The following is a 15,472-nucleotide window of genomic DNA, read 5'->3' on the forward strand; positions in this document are numbered from 1 at the left end:
GGAGCCGCGACTACTGAACCCACGTGCCGCAACTTCAGAAGCCTGTACACCCTGGAGTCCCTGCTTCCTAATGAGAGAAGCCCACCCACCACAACTAGAGAGTAGCCCCTACCTGCGGCAACCAGAGAAAAGCCAGTGCAGCAGTAAAGACCCAGCACGGCCAAAAATTAATAAATTCTAATAATAAATAATAATAATAAAATAAAGCAATGCCTAAAAATGCTTTAAAAAAAAAAAAAAAAAGGAGTATGATCAGAAAGCGTTTGAGAAGCCTGTCATGAATTATGAGTGTTTTCAGTAAATCGTTGACAGAGTATCTTCAGCCACAAAACCCTGAGAAATTTTGTTTCATAATTGCATCACACTCCTTTGGTACCATTTGTTGGAGTCAGAATTCACTGGGGAAAACACTAACTTAATTGCCAAACTTTATCTCGCCTACTTTCAGCACACCTGCAAAGTGCTTATCATAATGGGAATTATGCTTGTTCCAAGGAGAAGCTATCCTTGTGAATTAACCAATTAGCCAGTGTTCCATATCTTATCTTTCATTCTCACGCCTATGAATTTTTTCCCTCCAAGTACCGACACTTGTTTGTGAGCTTGTAAATTGAAATGTATGTATTCCTTTGCTTGACATCTCATCACTGCATAATATGACCTTCAGCTATGCTTTCAGGAAGTGATTATTAATGTCTGGGTAGAAAAATCTGCAGGCTGTATGTGGAAACTGATTTTTTCTTTTTAATTTTTAAAGAAAACTCCCACCTTACAGTGTTTCTTGACATATGAAACAAGATAATCTTTAACAGAAATAAAAGATACTGGAATGAAATTTGTACCAACATGTTTCTGAAAAGTCAACACATTTGACTGTCAGTTACAGAGAAGATTACCAGAGATAAAGCACTGATCCCTCCAGGGAGGAGGACTGGTTGTTACTCGGCAGGACCCAGCATGGGTCAGACTCTGGGGTGAGGGGCGGGTGGGGCGATATCACACCAGAAAAGTCACCCAAGAAGACTTTCAAAACAATGTATTTCTTTGGTTTTGCCATTTCAGACTTATTCGTGATTGGTGGATCGAGTGTATTTGAAGGAGATTTGCTGCAACCCTAAAACTCTGTCTGTGTTCTGATATGAGCTAGTGGAGGAAGGGGGCTCTTGACTTTGTTTTTCAGAGTTAACATGAGCAAGAAAAAATTTGCATTAAACTTTGATCAGTGTTCAGAATGACCAAAATATGAAAATAAATTGTTTTGTTGTCTCCACATTCTTTCCATGAAAGAATTCATGGAAAAAGCAAGTTTCAGAGTAATTTCACAGCCTGTTGCGGTCGTGAAAGATCTTAGGATGTTGGTGGTGATGTTCCGGGTTCACTTTCCCTCCTCATTGTCCTCTGAAGCTGTGTATATTCAGCAGATGGACCAGCCTGTGGCACAGCTGACCCATTAATTTTGACCGTGTTCATTATTAGAAACTTTCATTGGTTGTGCTGCAATTCACAGCAGCCACTAAGATGGCCAAAATAAATGGATTTTTCAACACCTTATAAGCCATTCAGTTATGGCACAAAAACACAGACAGAACTGTCGGTTCAGAATTTTATTTGAGAAGGGACCTAAATCAACTTGAGCAATAATTTTTAAACACATACTAATAATTTTTTTTATTAATCCTCAAGTTCCTAAGCACAGAGAAGGAATCTCAAAGGATCTTAGTAAATGTGAAATAAATTATGTGCTATGCTTAGTCGCTCAGTTGTGTCCAACTCTTTGCGACCCCATGGACTGTAGCCCACTAGGCTCCTCTATCCATGGGGATTCTCCAGGCAAGAATACTGGAGTGGGTTGCCATGCCCTCCTCCAGGGGATCTTCCTAACCCGGGGATCAAAGCCAGGTCTCCTGCATTGCAGGCAGATTCTTTACTGCCTGAGCCACCAGGGAAGCCCGTTACATACATTATAAATAAGGAAATGAGCCGTGGTTCACTTTTGTATGGGAAAGATTATAACTAGTGACTTCTTCGTGTTTATTATTACTGGCTTATTGCTGGATTCCACCTAACAGTCTCTTTGTTTCCTGGAAAGATGATCTCAGATGTCTTAAAGAATCACAATACTGATTTGCTTTTCATTGTGTGGAACAGTGAATTTTGCAGCTACACATACTTCTCCAGGTTCATAGTGGAGGATTTTAAGCAGTCAGTGAAGGCAGAAAATTAAAGGAGAGAAAAATCCAGTGCAAGCTGTTCAAAACCAATCAGTAGGAAATTATGTAAACTTAATTAACTAGGGCATCAAGGGAAGGACTATGGAGTATAATGAAATATTTTTGAAATGAGGCAAAGCAGCCAAACTAAAACAAGGTTAGTTGAAGTGTTTCCAGAAGGAAGGGAGGGAATATCCTCTCTGCAGAAGGATATGCTTGACCTTGTGCCTTATTTTTGTCTGTGAAAACCTGTGCCAGTATTTTCAAGAAGAGATGGACGTACCAGGACAGTCCAGAGCCAAGTGAATCCAAAAAGGGAAGGTTCTGGTTTGTACTTTTTACTGAATGATGTTCATGTAGTAAAATGGATTCTGAAATAAGACATTATGGTCCAGGTGTAAACCTCTGACCTTCCATTTACAAATGGACCAGAATAATTAGCCAGGATTTAGATGAAATCTGTATATTTCAGAGCTAGGTAGACCAGATGGGGAAAGACTGTAGGTTCTATCCATTGCTCAGATGCAGTTAAATTTTAAAAAATATTTATTGAACCCCTTTTCTAGTGATGTGCTAATGCTGCATGGGACAAAGAGCTGAGTAAGGCGTTCATTCCATTGCCCTTTAAGAGTTTCCAGTCTGTTATGGAGGCTGAGACCAGTACACAGTATAACAGACAGAGGTACAAAATGATACTCCAGTGACAGAGGACTCCTACATATTTGTCTTTAGTCCTGACTTCTTTCTTGAGGCCCAGATCTGAAGGGTCCACCGCATTTGGGACTTCTCCCTTCAACTTTTCCTCCAGTTTTTAAAATTATGGTAAAATATGTGCAACTTAAAACTTACCATCTTAACCATTTTCAAGTGTACAGTTTAGTGGTATTAAATACGTTGATACTATTATACAACCATCACCACCATCCATCTCCATTACCTGCTTAAAAATAACTTCCTACACTTTCCTCCCTCCAGCCCTGGCAACTACCATTCTACTTTCTGTCTGTATGAATTTGACTATTCTAAATACCTCATGTAAGTGGAATCGTACAGTGTTTGTCTTTTTGTGACTGGCTTATTTCACTTAGCATAATGTCATCAAGATTCACCCATGTTCATAGCTTGTATCAGAATTTCCTTCGCTGTTAAGACTGAATAATATTCAAGCCAAACTTCAACAGTACGTGAACCGTGAACATCCAGATGTTCAAGCTGGATTTAGAAAAGGCAGAGGAACCAGAGATCCAATTGGCAACATCCGCTGGATCATTGAAAAAGCAAGAAAGTTCCAGGAAAACATCTACTTTTGCTTTATTGACTACGCCAAAGCCTTTGACTGTGTGGATCACAACAGACTGTGGAAAATTCTGAAAGAGATGGGAATACCAGACCACCTGAACTGCCTCCTGAGAAACCTGTATGCAGGTCAAGAAGCAACAGTTAGAACTGGACATGGAACAACAGACTGGTTCCAAATAGAGAAAGGAGTGTGTCAAGGCTGTATATTGTCACCCTGCTTATTTAACTTATATGCAGAGTACATCATGCGAAATACCAGACTGGATGAAGCACAAACTGGAATCAAGATTGCTGGGAGAAATAACCTCAGATATGCAGATGAAACCTCTTTTATGGCAGAAAGTGAAGAAGAACTAAAGAGCCTCTTGATGAAAGTGAAAGAGGAGAGTGAAAAAGTTGGCTTAAAACTCAACATTCAGAAAACTAAGATCATGGCATCCAGTCCCATCCCTTCATGGCAAATAAATGGGGAAACAATGGAAACAGTGAGAGACTTTATTTTTTGGGGCTCCAAAATCACTGAAGATGGTGACTGCAGCCATGAAATTAAAAGACTCTTGCTCTTGGAAGAGAGCTATGACCTTGGAAGAAAAAGCTATGACCAACCTAGACAGCATATTAAAAAGCAGAGACATTGCTTTGCCAACAAATGTCCATCTAGTCAAAGCTGTGGTTTTTCCAGTAGTCATGTATGGATGTGAGAGTTGGACTATAAAGAAAGCTGAGCGCTGAAGAATTGATGCTTTTGAACTGTGGTGTTGGAGAAGACTCTTGAGAGTCCGTTGGACTGCAAGGAGATGCAACCAGTCCATCCTAAAGGAAATCAGTCCTGAATATTCATTGGAAGGACTCATGTTGAAGCTGAAACTCCAATTCTTTGGCTACCTGATGCGAAGAAGTGACTCGTTTGAAAAGACCCTGATGCTGGGAAGGATTGAAGGTGAGAAAAGAAGGAGATGATAGAGGATGAGATGGTTGGATGGCATCACTGATGTGATGGACATGAGCTTGAGTAGGCTCCGGGAGTTGATGATGGACAGGGAAGCCTTGTGTGCTGCAGTCCATGGGGTCGCAAAGAGTTGGACACGACTGAGCAACTGAACTGAATATTCTGCCGTATGTGTATACCATGTTTACTTAGCCATTCATCTGTGGATGCCATTAACTTTTGAGCAGGGAAAGAAATGTAAACTTTGATTTTCTGGTTACATCAGAGGTAGTTAGAAACCTAGAAAAACACACACAAGTGGTTTGTTTCCTCAAAGCTTTTGTTTATTTGAGTAGTAAATATAGAATTTAAAACTTTTGGGAATCCATGGGAAATTATATTTATTAAATATAGATATGGGTTTCCCTGGTGGCTCAAATGGTAGACCCAGGTTCGATTCCTGGGTTGGGAAGATCCCCTGGAGTACGGATGTGAGAGTTTTACCGTAAATGAGGCTAAGCACCAAAGAATTGATACTTCAAATTGTGGTACTGGAGAGCACTCTTGAGACTCCCTTGAACAGCCAGGAGACCAAACCAGTCAATCCTAAAGGAAATCAACCCTATTGAATATTCATTGGAAAGACTGATGTTGAAGCTACTTTGGCCACCTGATGCAAAGAGCCAACTCATTGGAAAAGACCCAGATGCTGGGAAAGATTGAGGGCAGGAAAAGAAGGGGTCAACAGAGGATGAGATGGTTGGACGGCATCATGGACTCAATGGACGTGAGTCTGAGCAAACTCCAGGAGATAATGGCTTCCCTAATAGCTCAGATGGTAAGGCATACGCCTGCAATGCAGGAGACCTGGGTTTTTTCCCGGGGTCTGGAAGATCCCCTGAAGAAGTAAATGGCAACTTACTCTAGTATTCTTGCCTGGGAATTCCACGGACAGAGGAACCTGGTGGGCTACAGTTCATGGGACTCACAAAGAGTCAGACATGACTGAGTGACTAACACACACCAGAAAATAATGAAGGACAGGGAAGCATGGCGTGCTGCAGTTCATGGGGTCGCAAGGAGTTGGACACAACTTAGTGACTAAAAACATCAACAAATATACATACACAATCTCCTATACACTCAAATCCTTTATGAAAAGGACAGACTCTCTAAAATCCTGTCAAGTTTTGAAAGATAAACAGTGCGTATATGAACTCTTAATTTAAAAGTTAGGTTTGGAAATACATACAAAATTTTATAAATAAAAGATTTACAAAATTTTATTTACTTGTGATCTCAGAGACATACTATTATAGATTGAATGTTTGTGTCCTCCCCAAATTCTTATGTTGAAACCAAATCCCCAGTGTGATAGTTTGGGGCCTTTGGGAGGTGATTAAGTCATGAGAGTGAAGTCTTCATGAATGGGATTAGTGCCTTTATAAATGATAGCCCTGGGAGCTCCCTTTCCCCTTCTGCCGTGTGAGGACACAGAAGACAGTAGTCTGTGAACCAGAAATTAGGCCCTCACCAGAAACCAGATCTGCTGGCATCTTGATCTTGGAATACCTAGCCTCCAAAACTATGAGAAATAAATTTGTTTTGTTTACAAGCTACTCAGTTAGTGGTATCTTGTTACAGCAGCCCAAAGATACTAAGACACATGCTTTACATTTTTTTTAAACTGTGGTAAAACATACATGCCATTTTAATCACTTTTAGGGGTGTAGCTAAGTTCCACTAAGTACATTCACATTGTTATGACAACATCACCACTATCCATCTTCAGAACTTTTTCACCTTCCCAAACTGAAACTCTGTACCTGTTAAATAATAATTTTCCATTCTGTCTTCTGTCTCTCTGAATTTGATTCCTCTAAGTACCCCATTTATGTAAAATCATATTTTTTCTTTTGTGATTGGCTTATTTCACTTAGCATAATGTCTTAAAGTTTCTTCTGTGTTGCAGCATGTGTCAGAATGATATTCCTAAATACCACATTTTGTTTACCCATTCATCTGTTTATGGACATTTGGTCTGCTTCCACCTTTTGGCTATTTTGAATAATGAGTATACAAATATCTGTTCAAGTCCCTGGTTTTTCAGTTCCTTTGGGTATATATCTAGAAATAGAACTGCTGGATCATATGGTAATGCTATGTTTAATTTGTTTAGGAAATAACCATATTTTTTTCAGAGTGACTGCCCATCTTGCATTCCCATGACCAATGAAAAGGGCTCTAATTTCTCCATGTTCTTGCCACCACTTTTTATTTCCTGATTTTTGAATAATAGTCATTCTAATAGGTGTGAGGTGATATCTCATTGTGGTTTTTTAAAATATAACCTATGTATTTTTGGTTGCAATGAGTCTTTGTTGCTGTGCATGGGCTTTCTCTAGTTGCAGCGAGTAAGGGCTTACTTCATTGTGCAGGGCTGGCTTCTCATTGCAGAGCGCAGACTTGAGGTGCACGGGCTTCAATAGCTGTAGCATGTGGGCTCAGTAGCTGTGGCTTATGGGCTTAGTTGCTCTGTGGCATGTGGAATCTTCCCAGACCAGGTATGAACCTGTGTCCCTTGCACTGGCAGGCAGATTCTTGTCCACTGTACCACCAGGGAAGTCATCTCATTGTGGTTTTGATTTGCATTTCCCAAGTGATAAGTGTTTCTGGGTGTCTCTTCATGTTCTTATGAGCCATCTTTTTTTTTTTTTTTTTGCGGGGGGTTGGGGGAGAAATGTCTGTTCAAGTCTTGTTCCCATTTTTAAATTGGATTATTTTTTGTTGTTGAGTTCTTTATATATTCTGGATATTAATCCTTTCTCAGATATGACTTGCAAATATTTTCTCCCATTTTGTGGGTTACCTTTTCAATCCATTTATAGTGTTTTTTTGATGCACAAAAGTTTTTAATTTTGATGAAGTCAAATTTATCCATTTTTGCTTTCGTTGACTGAACTTTTGGTTGTCCTATCCAAGAAATTATTGCCAGATCCAGTCATAAGCTTTTCCCCTATGTTTTTTTCTAAGACTGTTATAGTTTTAGCTCTTATACTTAGGTCTTTGATCTATTTTGAATTGTCCTTTGTGTATGGTGTAAGATAAGGGTCCAGTGTCATTCTTTTACCCACAAATGTCTCAACATCATTTGTTTAAGAGACTTTCCATTTCCCAGTGAACAGTTTTGGCACTTTTGTTGTAAATTGTTTTACCATATATGGGAGGGTTCATTTTTGGGCTCTCTATTCTGTTCCATTGATCTGTTCCTTATGCAAGTACCACACTGTTTTGATCTTGTACTGTAGCTATCAGTTCAGTTCAGTCGCTCAGTCATGTCCAATTCTTTGAGACCCCATGGACTGCAGCACGCCAGGCCTTCCTGTCCATTGCCAACTCCCGGAGTTTACCCCAACTCATGTCCATTGAGTCAGTGATGCCATCCAACCATCTCATCCTCTGTCATCCCCTTCTCCCACTTTCAATCTTTCCCAGCAACAGAATCTTTTCAAGTGAGTCACCTCTTTGCATCAGGTGGCCAAAATATTGGAGTTTCAGCTTCAGTATCAGTCCTTCCAATGAATATTCAGGACTGATTTCCTTTAGGATGGACTGGTTGGATCTTCTTGCAGTTCAAGGGACTCTCAAGAGTCTTCTCCAACACCACAGTTCAAAAGCATCAATTCTTCGGTGCTCAGCTATCTTTATAGTCCAACTCTCACATCTATACATGACTACTGGAAAAACCATAGCTTTGACTAGATGGGCCTTTGTTGGAAAAATAATGTCTCTGCTTTTTGATATACTGTCTAGGTTGGTCATAACTTTTCTTCCAAGGAGCAAGTGTTATTTCATGGCTGCCATTACCATCTGCAGTGATTTTGGAGCCCAAAAAAATAAAGTCTCTCACTGTTTCCATTGTTTCACCATCCATTTGCCGTGAAGTGATGGGACTAGATGCCATGATCTTAGTTTTCTGAATGTTGAGTTTTAAGCCAACTTTTTCAGTCTTCTCTTTCACTTTCATCAAGAGGTTCTTTAGTTCTTCTTCACTTTCTGCCATAAGGGTGGTGTCATCTGCCTATCTGAGGTTATTGATATTTCTCCCAGAGATCTTGATTCCAGCTTGTGCTTCATCCAGCCCAGCGTTTCTCATAATGTGCTCTGCATAGAAGTTAAATAAGCAGGGTGACAATATACAGCCTTGATGTACTCCTTTCCCTATTTGAAACCAGTCTGTTGTTCCATGTCCAGTTCTAACTGTTACTTCCTGACCTGCATGTAGCATGTAGTTACATGTGTGTGCTAAGTCATGTCCGATTCTTTGCAACCTTATGGACTGTTGCTTGTCAGGCTCCTCTGTCCATGGGATTTTCCAGGCAAGAATACTGGAGTAGGTTGCCATGCCCTTCTCTAGGGGCTCTTTCTGACCCAGGGATTGAACCCACATCTCCTGTGTCTCCTGCATTGGCAGGCAGGTTCTTTACCACTAGCACCACCCATAGTAAGTTTTAAAATTTGGACATGTGGAGTCTTCAACTTTATTCTTCTTTTTCAAGATTGTTTTAGCTATTCCAGTTCCCTTGAGCTTCTGTATGAATTTTAAGACAGTGACATGCTTACTTATGGTCTTTGAAATATTTTATAGAAAGTCTTTGACATTTTTATATAAATTTCCTTTTGAGGTAATCTTCTCCTGCTTATCTGAGTTTAGAGTATGCAAGGTCTGATGATTTAAGCCAATATAGGGCTGTATGGTTTTCTTTAAGCCCTTAGAAGAAAGGGGTTATATAGGATTTGGAAAATATATTTCCTTTCTAGAGAAAAACACATTAAAGAATGTGTTTAGTGACTTAAAAAAAAAAAAACCAAACAACTCTAGTTGGAAAATACTTAGCATTTACCCTGAGAGGAAACTTTATATCTGTTCCCCTCCCTCCACCCTCTGTTTTCTCAATAATCTTATTTTTTACTTTGCAAATGGATAAGATTGGGAGATTTGTCTGTAACAGTCTATATAACACATGTGTGTAATATGCAAGCTATGAAAAATTACCTAAATCTTTAGGGGCTGCCTTTTGTTGTTTAAGGATACATAAATCATGATAACTTTTAGATAAGTTCCTCTCATATTCATAGCCTTCATGAAGGCTACATCGTTATTTTCTGAAGCAGGTGTTTGTTAATTGTTTTTCAATGAAATTTAAAAAAGAATTCACATCTATTTTATCCTGTCCAATAATAGGCAGTGTTTGAAAGAACTTTTCAGACTTGAAGTTGCTCAGTATGTCTAGTTTTCTGTCTTCCCTATTCAAAGGAAAAGTACTTATTAAATTTGTTAATGATCATGTTTTTGAGTATTCCGGACTCTGTTTAATCACTTTGGTAAAAAGTGAGAAGTTTATATTTTCCTGTCAGTTTATTTAATTATCAAATTTCTTTTGGCTTTGGACTCCAGCATGCTGCAAATCTTTTTAAATTTTGCTGTTACTTATCTTATCACTTATGATCATTTTTTTTTTCTCTTAAAAAAATGGAACGCTTCACGAATTTGCGTATCATCCTTGCGCAGGGGCCATGCTAATCTTCTCTGTATCGTTCCAATTTTAGTATATGTGCTGCCGAAGCGAGCACTTACGATCATTTTTTGATCATAATTTGTGTAAGAAGTTCTTTGAATCCTCTTCAGCAGGTAGAGTAAGACCAGCTCTATCCTGGGGAAATCTGGAGTATCTCTACCCTTTTTACTGGTATCTCCTCTACCATTCAGGTCATGGTGTCCTCTTTTTGGAATAAGCCTGACCATCCACATATCTCACTCACAATTAGAGGTTGTGGAGATCTTGCCAGTTTTCAAAATCCTGTGGAATTTACTTTGCTCATTAAAGGTGGTAACCACATCAATTTTACCTGATTAGTTTCCAGTAAGTTGAAAATGTTGTAGGTATTTTAATAGGTACTGTGTAACTTGTATATTTAAGACAGTTTGTTATCTGTAAGTCCAATTTGACCACTTGAATTTTTTCAATTATAATGAGTTATTGCAGAGTAACTGGTCTCACTGCATGGTTGATCTAATTTGGCTACAGGAGCAGTGGGAAAAAGACAAAAATTAATGGGAAATGATTTATTTTACCATGCTATAAAGCTATGATCTGGATACAAGAAATGTAAAATACTTTTTTAAATGAAAAGACACATATTTAAATACATGTGTGTACTTAAGGTTTTTTAAAAAAATATTTAAAAATATTCAGTGAAAGATCAATGTGTAGATTTTTAAAGGTGTGACTATCCCCATCAAAATATGTGAAGTGGTCCATAAAATGTATGTTTTAGATGTCTAGGATGGTTCACCCATGTAAAAATGTGGTCTTTCCCCCAGTTCAGAGGCCTTAAAGACCCGCAGAGTGCACACTGACTGGGCTGACACTGCTTGAGGTTTGGTCCAATCTTCTGGATCTAAGACATTTTCCAATTTTAGCAAAACCCAAATGAACTGTGGTTTGTGTCACTGAAATTTCCTTTATCGTCATTGTCAATAATTACTGTTTATTCACCATCATTAATGTGTAATACAAGAGAACTAAGTGCATACAGACTGTACTTTAGAGATTCCTGGACCACTCGTCTGAGTTGCTTGGTGAATTTAGATAGCTAGTTTCATTATTATCATGGGTTTACAAAATTGTCAGCTACCAAAATTTAGCCTATAAAAGGATTCTTTGTCCTTTTTAAAAAATTTTTTAAACTGCTTTACAGTTTCTGCCATCCATCAACATGAATCAGCCATAAGCGTACATATGCCCCCTCCCTCTTGAACTTCCCCCCAGCCTCCCACCCCATCCCATCTTTCTAGGTTGTCACAGAGTTTGAGTTCCCAGAGTCATATAGCAAATTCCCACTGGCTATATATGGTGTTGGAGAAGACTCTTGAGAGTCCCTTGGCATGTAAGGAGATCCAACCAGTCCATCCTAAAGGAGATCAGTCCTGGGTCCTCATTGGAAGGACTGATGCTGAAGCTGAAACTTCAGTACTTTGGCCACCTCATGCGAAGAGTTGACTCACTGGAAAAGACCCTGATGCTGGAAGGGATTGGGGGCAGGAGGAGAAGGGGACAACAGAGAATGAGATGGCTGGATGGCATCACCGACTCAATGGGCATGAGTTTGAGTAAACTCCGGGAGGTGGTGATAGACAGGGAGGCCTGGCGTGCTGCAATTCATGGGGTCACAAAGAGTCGGACACGACTGAGCGACTGAACTGAACTGATATATAGTAGTGTGTATGTTCCCATGTTACTCTCTCCATTAGTCCCACCCTCTCCTTCCCCACCTCCCCATGTCCATAAGTCTGTTATCTATGTCTGTGTTTCCATTGCTGCCCTGCAGATATGTTCATCAGTACCATCTTTCTTGATTCCATAGTCATTAATGTACAATCCTTGTCCTTTCAGCACAGAGAATTCCAGAAACTCTTTATTTTCTATTTTTCTCTTTCCAGTTGAGACTGAATGTGATAGTGCTTTTTGGAAAACTTGCTTCCAGGAAAGTTAACTCAGAGATGTGGTGTCCCTTAGTGATTAACGGTAGTCAAGGATATAACTTTGGAGTTAGACCTGTGTTCAGGTCCCACCTTTGCCATTACTAGAGTTTCAAAATGGGAATAATTATAATCTCATAAAATTTTGGTGAGAATTAAATGAGATAATTACTGAAAAGTGCTTATTTATTCAATCTGGCACAAAATAAGTACTCAATTAAATATGACTTTTGTTACTATTGTGATTCATTGTTTCTTCTACATATAAAAGCAGTATGTCTTCTTTTGGAAATCTGGGAAATCAAGATGAAACTTTAAATTACACATATCATACCATGACAGTAATAGTGATAAAATTATTAGTGTATTGCATTGTAGCCTTTTCTTTATATATATGTATATATAATTTGGGGTATGTGTATGTACACAAATGTAAGTCTGGCAGATAGTAACTGTTCAGTAAGGAGTTTTTGAATGCATTCAATATGGTAGAATATATCCTTAAAAAATTGTTGCATAATATTTTCTCATAGCTGTACCACATTTTATTTATCCAACTCCCTATCCCTATAAAAAATAGAAAGATTTTTCTATTACAATAATCCTTCAGGTAAACATTTGTATTTATAAATCTTTATATATGTATCTAATCATTTCTTTAAATGTGCCTATGTAGAATTACTGCGTCAGCAGTTATGAGCTTTATAAAGTTTTGGAACATATAGCCAAAATGCCCAATATAAAAGTTGTCCCAAGAACAGTGTTGGCTTTCTAAACTTTGCCAATCCAATATGTCAAAATGATCTTCTGCTATTTATTTTTACAATTTCTTATAGTTATGATTCATATTTTTGCTGTATCACAATTGAACATTTTTCTTCTATATTTAAGAATATTTTAAAGAAATTCCCAAATACAAAAAACCTCGAAAAGCCAAAGCAATCTTGAGAAAGAAGAATGGAACTGGAGGAATCAACATGCCTGACTTCATGCTCTACTACAAAGCCACAGTCATCAAGACAGTATGGTACTGGCACAAAGACAGAAATATAGATCAATGGAACAGAATAGAAAGCCCAGAGATAAATCCACGTACCTATGGACACCTTATCTTTGACAAAGGAGGCAAGAATATACAATGGAAAAAAGACAACCTCTTTAACAAGTGGTGCTGGGAAAACTGGTCAACCACTTGTAAAAGAATGAAACTAGAACACTTTCTAACACCATACAGAAAAATAAACTCAAAATGGATTAAAGATCTAAATGTAAGACCAGAAACTATAAAACTCCTAGAGGAGAACATAGGCAAAACACTCTCCGACATAAATCACAGCAGATCCTCTATGACCCACCTCCCAGAATATTGGAAATAAAAGCAAAAATAAACAAATGGGACCTAATGAAACTTAAAAGCTTTTGCACTACAAAGGAAACTATAAGTAAGGTGAAAAGACAGCCCTCAGATTGGGAGAAAATAATAGCAAATGAAGAAACAGACAAAGGTTAATCTCAAAAATATACAAGCAACTCCTGCAGCTCAATTCCAGAAAAATAAATGACCCAATCAAAAAATGGGCCAAAGAACTAAACAGACATTTCTCCAAAGAAGACATACAGATGGCTAACAAACACATGAAAAGATGCTCAACATCACTCATTATCAGAGAAATGCAAATCAAAACCACAATGAGGTACCATTACACGCCAGTCAGGATGGCTGCTATCCAAAAGTCTACAAGCAATAAATGCTGGAAAGGGTATGGAGAGAAAGGAACCCTCTTACACTGTTGGTGGGAATGCAAACTAGTACAGCCACTATGGAGAATAGTGTGGAGATTTCTTAAAAAACTGGAAATAGAACTGCCATATGACCCAGCAATCCCACTCCTGGGCAATACACACTGAGGAAACCGGAATAGAAAGAGACACGTGTACCCCAATGTTCATCACAGCACTGTTTATAATAACCAGGACATTGGAAGCAACCTAAGATGCCATCAGCAGATGAATGGATAAGGAAGCTGTGGTACATATACACCATGGAATATTACTCAGCCGTTAAAAAGAATTCATTTGAACCAGTCCTAATGAGATGGATGAAGCTGGAGCCCATTATACAGAGTGAAGTAAGCCAGAAAGATAAAGAACATTACAGCATACTAACACATATATATGGAATTTAGAAAGATCATTTGAGTATTTTTCACTATGTTTTTCATTATAAGTTTCAAAAAGCATATTGGATCAAAACTCAAATTAAGAGGGGAAATGTGTTCTTTTATGATGCTTAAACTCTGTATTTGGAAATAGAGGATTAAGAAACTTCGATCCTTTAATATATGTAATAAACTCTAACCATTCAAGGGTTGAGCAGTGTCTTGTTAGAAGCAATTTATTTTCCATTAAAATGGATACCACTTAGAATTTGCAGTTTGAGGTCTACTTGGCTAAGACTACATTTCCACCCAATACTTTAAAATTGTTGTTCTCCAAGCCAGGGAAATAATGTTTTCTGGGCCTACATATGATGGCTCTATACCAAACCATCAATATCTAATAACCTTCCAAGGCCTGTGTGGTTTTTCAGAGATTTATTATGTAGAAGGGAGAAGCAAGCAGGTTCTGTTTTATACTATTTAGGACCTAAGAATCACCCTCTTCCCTCAGGATTCACTTGTACTGAGGCCTAGGCACAGAAAAGCTGGCTGGTCGTCACCCTGAACTGCCTTAGTCCTTGCTTTAGTTCAGACTGGAGCCTCATGAGGGACCCCTCAGTGCTCCATTTCTTTGTGTTTGAGGTATAAGTTCTAGATTTCTGAAATGTACACCTAGGAATGCCTAGTGAGTGTGTTAAAGCTGACATCATTATAAAAAGTGGGCAGGAGATGTGCATTTTGTGAGAAAGTTGAAATTTTCGTGTATCCTAACTACAGTTAAGGGGGAAATCATAAATTAAAATACCACCCCACCAACAACCAACTTCCCCATTAACAGATAAATAGACTTTGCATACGGCAGTTGGAAGGCACCTAATCGATTATCTCCTTTATTGGATTGTGACCATGGACGTCTCAATGTTAACCCTGTAATACTAAGGCCTAGAGGAAAACCTGGCTCAGGTAAATATACAGTGAATATTAGCTGAAAGAATAATTCAGTGACCTAGCTCTGTGATTTGCATTTTTTTCCTTTGCCAAAGATCTTTTAAATTAATTTTGTTTCCCGTGGCCTCCGAAATTTAAAAGATATCCTGCCCTGCCTTGATCAAGTAATAATTGATTTGTTTTCTTATTTTATTGACTGAAACCAACCAGGATTTCTAGTCTACATGAGAAAATCATGGTTAGTTAAGACTGTAGTTCCAACTCAGAAAAAAAGAAATTTGACATTTTATTTAGATGATGTAGCAAATAAACTTTTTGAAATAAAAATATTTTACAGCCCAATATTACTTTTTGGAAGTCTCCTATGAGTGTGAGCATCTAGACT

The 15,472-nt window shown here is 38.4% G+C and overlaps 1 non-coding gene across 1 annotated transcript; it reads right to left on the minus strand.

Moving 5' to 3' along the window:
• Nucleotides 1-9,964: 9,964 nt before the first annotated feature.
• On the minus strand, nt 9,965-10,071 carry LOC122419944. The gene has a single exon (XR_006263144.1). It is a non-coding gene; the product is annotated as a U6 spliceosomal RNA (small nuclear RNA).
• Between the last annotated feature and the right edge of the window lie 5,401 nt (nt 10,072-15,472).

The sequence above is a fragment of the Cervus canadensis genome, chromosome 17, assembly GCF_019320065.1.
Source record: "Cervus canadensis isolate Bull #8, Minnesota chromosome 17, ASM1932006v1, whole genome shotgun sequence".
In the NCBI taxonomy this organism is placed as follows: domain Eukaryota; kingdom Metazoa; phylum Chordata; class Mammalia; order Artiodactyla; family Cervidae; genus Cervus; species Cervus canadensis.